This window comes from Scyliorhinus torazame, chromosome 21, assembly GCF_047496885.1.
Source record: "Scyliorhinus torazame isolate Kashiwa2021f chromosome 21, sScyTor2.1, whole genome shotgun sequence".
In the NCBI taxonomy this organism is placed as follows: domain Eukaryota; kingdom Metazoa; phylum Chordata; class Chondrichthyes; order Carcharhiniformes; family Scyliorhinidae; genus Scyliorhinus; species Scyliorhinus torazame.
The window spans coordinates 38177624-38184316 of record NC_092727.1 but is presented as its reverse complement, the minus strand read 5'-3'; the positions used below and the strand labels follow the sequence as shown (position 1 = coordinate 38184316).

Here is a 6693-nt window from a genome sequence, read left to right as displayed (position 1 = left end):
TTTACTCCCAATTGGACAGATCTGAAATCTAACCAGCCCTGACTACAGACTCTTCTGAAGGAAAAATGAGAATTCAGAGAAGCGGTCAGAACTATTGCTGTGAGATTTATAAATAACATTTAAGCTTTGTGAGCTTTCAATTCTAAGGATGGCCTTTAAGGGTGAGATTTTGGGCTGCACGGTGGCACAGTGGGTTAGCCCTGCAGCCTCATGGCGCCGAGGTCTCAGGTTCAATCCCGGCTCTGGGTCACTGTCCGTGTGGAGTTTACACATTCTCCCTGGTTTTGTGAGGATTCCGCCCCCACAACTGAAAAGATGTGCAGGCTAGGTGAATTGGCCACGCTAAATTGCCCCTTAATTGGAAAAATGAATTGGGTACTCTAAATTTGGGGAAAAAAGGGTGAGCTTTTCTGCCACCCCCATCCCCCCATTCCCCCTCATCGTGTTGTCCAGCAACGCAGGTGGTTCACCATTGGCCACCAATGAGATAATCCGGTGCTGCTGATGTCTATGTCATTTTATGTGGCTCGCCCGTCGTGTCGCTGGGTAATGTGGCGCACCTGGGGGGGTGGGTGAGGGGAGAGGCCTTTGGCAGGACCAAAAGAACCAGCCGACTGTTGCTTGCATTCCATATTGCTTGGCAAGTGAATGGATGCATAAAATGATATAGCCTAGGGCAGCACGGTGGCACAGTGGTTAACACTGCTGTCTCACGGCGCCGAGGACCCAGGTTCGATCCTGGCCCCGGGTCACTGTCCGTGCGGAGTTTGCACATTCTCCCCATGCTTGCGTGGGTCTCACTCTCACAAAGCAAAAGATGTGCAGAGTAGGTGAATTGGCCATGCTAAATTGCCCCTTAATTGGAAAAAAATTATTGGGTACTCTAACTTTTTTTTTTAATTATATCGCCTCGGGTTTCTGTTCTTGGGGCAAATGGTGAAGCTTGTGCAAACTTGTACTCATTATGAGGACTATGGTTTTCCCTCAAGTTTCTGTTCAAACACATTTGCCTGGCATAAATAAGCAAACATGAATTAGCCAACACAACAGATACAAGAAAAATCTTTCAGTTGCTGGAATTCTGAAGAAGGGCTCAAAACATAACTCTCGTTCTCTCTCCACTGATTTTGCCGGACCTGTTGAGTTTATCCAGCATTTTCTGTTTTTATTTCAGTCCAATCACACAATGTTTTACAACATAATTCTTTTTGTTTTAAATTCATGATACAATTAAGAGTGGTAACCCGGTCAGGCTTTATTAATCAAGCTGAAAATAGGTTTATCACGAAAAAGAAGCGTTTTTAATCAGTCAAGCCTATCACCTTTGAGTAATGACATTTCATTTCCTAGAAATGACTTTAAAAAAAAACTAGAGACCATTTGCAAGTTAAATTTTTGGTTTAAAAAAATCAGGACTTTTTAAAACAATGGCTCAGTTGGTAGCACTCTCGCCACTGAATCACAACGCTCCCAGTTCAAGTACCACTCCGGGGCTTGAGTGAAAAATTCAAGGTCAATGCCACAGTACAGTACTGGGTGGGTGCTGTACTGTTAGAGGTGTCATCTTTTGGTTGAGCCATTAAACTGAGGCCGCATTTTCCTGCAAGGGTGGATGTAAAAGATCGCTTGCCGCTATACTGAAGAAGAACAGGAGAGTTATCATCAGTGACTTGGCCAACTTACATTCCTCATTCGGCAGCACACAAACAGATTATCTGGTCATTCGCACATTGATGTTTTTGGGAGCTTGTTGTGCATCAATTGACTGTTGTGTTTCCTAAGTTACAATAGTGACTGTAGTGATCTCTGTCTATCAATATCCATGATCAATGCATATAAAAGTAGTACAGTCAATTCAACACTAAGGGCGGGATTCTCCGCCGGCAGGATTCTCCATTTTGCCGGCGCCCAGGGGTTTCCCGACAGCATGGGGCTGCCCCACAATGGGAAATCGCATTGACCGGTTGGCGTAACGGAGAATCCTGCCGGAGGGTTGGCGCAGAAATGTGGCGCAGTGGGGCGGAGAATCCAGCCTGAGATGTCTCACTATCAGATGGTATAAGAAGGATTTTACCACTCTTTCTGAGAGAGTGTGCTTCAGGAGAGTGAACAGACAAGGGGCGGGATTCTCCCCCACCCGGAGGCGCGGGCTGTACTGGCGCGAGGCGTGGCCTGAACCACTCCAGCGTCGGGCCGCCCAGAAGGTGCGGAATCCTCCGCACCTTCATGGGCTAGATCGGCGCCGGCGGGGTTGGCGCCGTGCCAGCCGGCATCAAAGGGCTTGGCGCCGTGCCAACTGGCGCCAAAGGGCCTCTGCCAGCCGGAGCGAGTTGGCGCATGCGTGGGAGCGCCAGCGTGTGCTGGCGTCATCCCAGCGCATGCGCTGGGGGGTTCTTCTCCGCGCCGGCCATGGTGGCGCGTTACAGCGGCCAGCGCGGAGGGAAAGAGTGCCCCCACGGCACAAGCCCGCCCGCGGATCAGTGGGCCCCGATCACGGGCCAGGCCACCGTGAGGGGCCCCCCGTGGCCAGATCTCCCCGCGCCACCCCCGAGGACCCCGCAGGTCACCCGTAGAGCCAGGTCCCGCCGGTACGGACCTGGTGTATTTTACGCCGGCGGGACCCACCGAAAACGGGCGGCCATTCGGCCCACTGCGGGCTGGAGAATCGCCGGGGAGGCCGCTGCCAGCAGCCCCTGGCCGGCGCAATTCCCGCCCCCGCCGAAAAACCGTCGTTGGAGAATCCAGCAGCCGCCGGCGGGGCAGGATTCACGCCGCCCCCCCCACCGATTCTCTGGCCAGGCGGGGGGGGGGGGGGGAAATCCCGCCCAAGACATAGAATAGCTAGAGAGAGAGAAGCTATAAGTTATTTCATTATTACATTGTATAGTTACTTAATTATTTTTACTGTATTCTATTTCTTTTACTAGTTGAGTATTGAGTACAAAGGCCTCACAAATATCATTTATATTACTCAGTAAATTAGTTCATCTTTACAAGAAGACTATTGTTCATTTCATCAACTCGGCTGGTTCAAAGAGTAATATATATATTAAGTAAGGTAAGATAACAGTGACTACACATCGAAAGTACTTTATTGGTTGCAAGACACTTTGAGACATCGAGTGGTTGTGAAAAGTGGCATATAAATACAGTTCTTTCTTGTAGTTCCATTATTTAACATGTCCATTTGTGCCTCAAGGAAAACGTTTGGTTCAAGAACGCCCTCAAAGGCAAACAGACACACTTCACAGTAACATGCAATGGTGATTAACTTGATCTGGGGTTGTGAACAATTTTGAGGATGAAAATGACTTTTAGTACAATGTTATTTAAACCAGTGCAAAGGTTTGAAATTAAAGTTCCTTGCTCTTTTATGCTTGTCTAGCTGATTGCTGCCAAATTGTACTAATTGCCGCTTGATGGAACCTCTTGATTGCTGTGTCTTTTTTGAACATACAGAATTGTGGAAAACGGGAGCTGGCGGTGCATCCCATCTTTTGTTGTGTAGTACATAGATAGCTATACATCATTATTCCCTGATGGAGATGGGGGTTTGCGGGGGGGGGGGGGGGGGCGGTGCGATATGTCAACCCTGCTAACCTTCAGCTTCATGAATATCTGAATCAAACTGAAGTCTGGAGGGAAAAAGAAAGAATAGAGAGTGTTGCTAAGACTGTGCAAATGCAGCTTAACCCAGCATTGATCTTATCTTAAGACTGACCTAAGACTGATCCATCCTGGCGTTGGGTATGATGTTCCATTTTAAGATGGTCGTGACTTGTACATTCATCAAAGGTTGAGATTCTTTTTAAATGAGCAATCTCTACGCTAAAGATTCAGAATACGTTGTCTCCCCAACAATTGCGTTTAAACCTTGCTTAACTGACTACCCATAAATGTTTCAAGAAAATTTGTAACAGTGAAAACTGAAATAAAAGTAGAACAGCTGGCAGTGTGTAGCTGGACGACCAAGGTCAATGATTCAGTCAGGCACCTTCATTAGAATTCAGATCCTGTTGGACCAGAAGGGTCTTCAATTTTGATTCACTTGCTCTACTATTTTCTAGCGTTTTCTTCAGTTATTCCTCCTCTTGCTGCCATCTGGTATATACACAAATGCAATATATTAAAATTTAATTCCGACTTTGTGTTATTGAATGAAGGTTGAATGAATTGTTCGGTAAGAAATGAACTCAAGAGATTTATTAACTCATGAACGAACGGCATACACGGCTTATTCAAATTGACTGACCTTATAGTTCAGTTTATTACCTCTGCCCTGAAGTGGGATCAAAGCATTGATATCCACAGATAAACCTGTTTACAGATGTAAGATGTAATATATACTGACTGCAATGTTTCCCAGCAATGAACTGTCGACTGTCGCTTGATAACCTTGCAGTGGCTCCATCAGTATTCCTGATTGTTCAGTGTGGACCTCATTATACATCAACCATGTGGAGCATCCTGCCAATGTTGGTGATTAAACTCCTGACCTGCTTCCAAAAATAAACTGAGAACAGAATGCTACACTACACACTGCTGTTTATGCCAGGGATTTCCCAGCTTTGATCCCTGGTCTGTGCAAAGTTATTTCATTTCAGCCAACACAGCAATAACGGAGGAAAATTCCATCAAAATCTCCTGGGCGATGGGGGAGAAACATAGAGTAGCAGACTTTCTGCTCTTGCTGACTCTTATCTTTGCAGCAAGGTGTGCACATGTGTCCAAAGAATAAAGCCCTCAAAGCAGAACTGGTGAAAATAGACCATACGTCTCGTCGGCTGCGAGAGCAGCAGAGTCTTCAGCCACAGGTTGATCCTGGTATCCGTGGTTTGACACATCATCCAAATCTGATCACCAGAGAGTAGACAATGATGACGCATCAAGTTTCCTATATCAAACAAAGGCCCAGATCTCCCGATCCCTTGAGGATGAACTACTGGACCCCTTGGGGAGTCCCAACACTAGGACTCTGTGGGAATTGTCCGGGAAGTTTAAATTTCCAATGGGAAATTCCCCTGTGGCCTGGACCCTTTGAAAATGTTTCAAACTCTGAGTAAGAGTCAAGGACTTCTGACAGTTGCAACTTATCTGGATATGTCACCTAGGAAATTGTGGACAGGAAATAAATCTAGTCGAACACCTGGGTACAACTAGACACCAAACACTCAAAATCACCATCACCGCACCGCAACCCCTGCCCCCCCCCTCCCCCAGTCATCATTCCCCCCCCCCACATCCCATCCCATCTCCCGACTACCCACCCAACCTGACCTGATTAGCTCCCCTGCCCCCTCCCCCCCCCCCCCCCACCACCACCGAGCCTGACAAGCCCTCAGCCCAACCTCACTGATCCACCTTCTGCTCACCCACCTGTCACCTTACCCACCGCACCTCTGTAGTGCAGTGGTACCTGGACTGTGCAAGAATGCCAGAGAAATTCCAACAGCAGTATCTCTGTCATATCCTCAGAATCAATGGAAGGACTGTGGAACAAATGCCAATGTCTTTCTTGAATCCAGGTCCACAAGGGTCCAGGTACAACCTCTGCAATGTCACCTTCAATTTACTGGACCCCGGGACCAATGGCCAAAAAACGTATTCCCTGCCAGCTTCTCTTTCTGAATTCTCAAATGGCCAGTGTTCCAGAGGAGGACAAAAAAAACACTTCACAGACACTCTGAAGCTCTCCATGGAGTGTGGGGAGGGGACTCCAGTCTAAAAATGTGTTTCCTGATCCAAACCCATGCCCAATCCACTGCAACCTGATTTAACTAAGGCTGGAAGGTTGGGCAAGCATCCAACCCTCTCCAAGGAAAAGGGTTAGAAATGTAAATCTGATAATGATGCTGTGAGTCCCGTTGTCATTCAGATTTTCAACTTTCCTGAGCAAGGACATGATAGATTCTGGATGTTGGTGCCTTCTTAACTACCTCCTGGATGCAAGTCGCCATGGTAGTACAGTGGTTAGCGCAGTTGCTTCACAGCTCCAGGGTCCCAGGTTCGATTCCCGGTTTGGTCACTGTCTGTGCGGAGTCTGCACGTTCTCTTTGTGTCTGTGTGGATTTCCTCCGGGTGCTCCGGGTTCCTCCCACAGTCCAAAGATGTGCAGGTTAGGTGGATTGGCTGTGCTAAATTGCCCTTAGTGTCCACAAAGGTTAGGTTGGGTTACTGGATTATGGGCATATTGTGGAGGTGTGGGCCTTGTGCTCTTTCCAAGGGTAGGTGCAGACTTGATAGGCTGAATGGCCTCCTTCGCACTGTAAATTCTATGATAGGCTATGAGGTCTCTGCCTAAAAATCCTCCAAAATCTGGTAGCATGGCCTCTCCTCCCCCACCATGAGGTTGGCCCACCCCCCCATCCCCGAACCCTCTGCCTTCCCTCTCCTCCCATCCCCCCTGCCATCTTCCCTCCTCCCAACTAGTTGGCCTCTGATCCCACACACAACCAAGCAACCAACGCCCTCCCCCCCCTCTTCACCCCATCTCTTCCCACCACGTTAATGGTGTCCGAAGTGCAATTTCCCCTTCTCTCCCCCACAAGGGATTCTCCCCCACACCTCCCCTCTCCTCCCACCACCCATACCCCCAATCCTCTCGTGGCCCAATTCTCTGGGGAACTAATCTGATGCGACTCCACAGCATGCAGGGGAATTCTGAAATTCAGATTTTCCAAGACTTTGAGACAC

At 48.2% G+C, this 6693-nt stretch overlaps 1 long non-coding RNA gene across 1 annotated transcript; it reads right to left on the bottom strand.

Moving 5' to 3' along the window:
• Positions 1–3074: 3074 nt before the first annotated feature.
• Positions 3075–4406, bottom strand: LOC140397977 (uncharacterized). Its single transcript, XR_011937366.1, has 2 exons — positions 4253–4406; positions 3075–4101 (listed from the first exon to the last, which is right to left on the bottom strand). It is a non-coding gene; the product is annotated as an uncharacterized lncRNA (long non-coding RNA).
• Positions 4407–6693: the final 2287 nt, after the last annotated feature.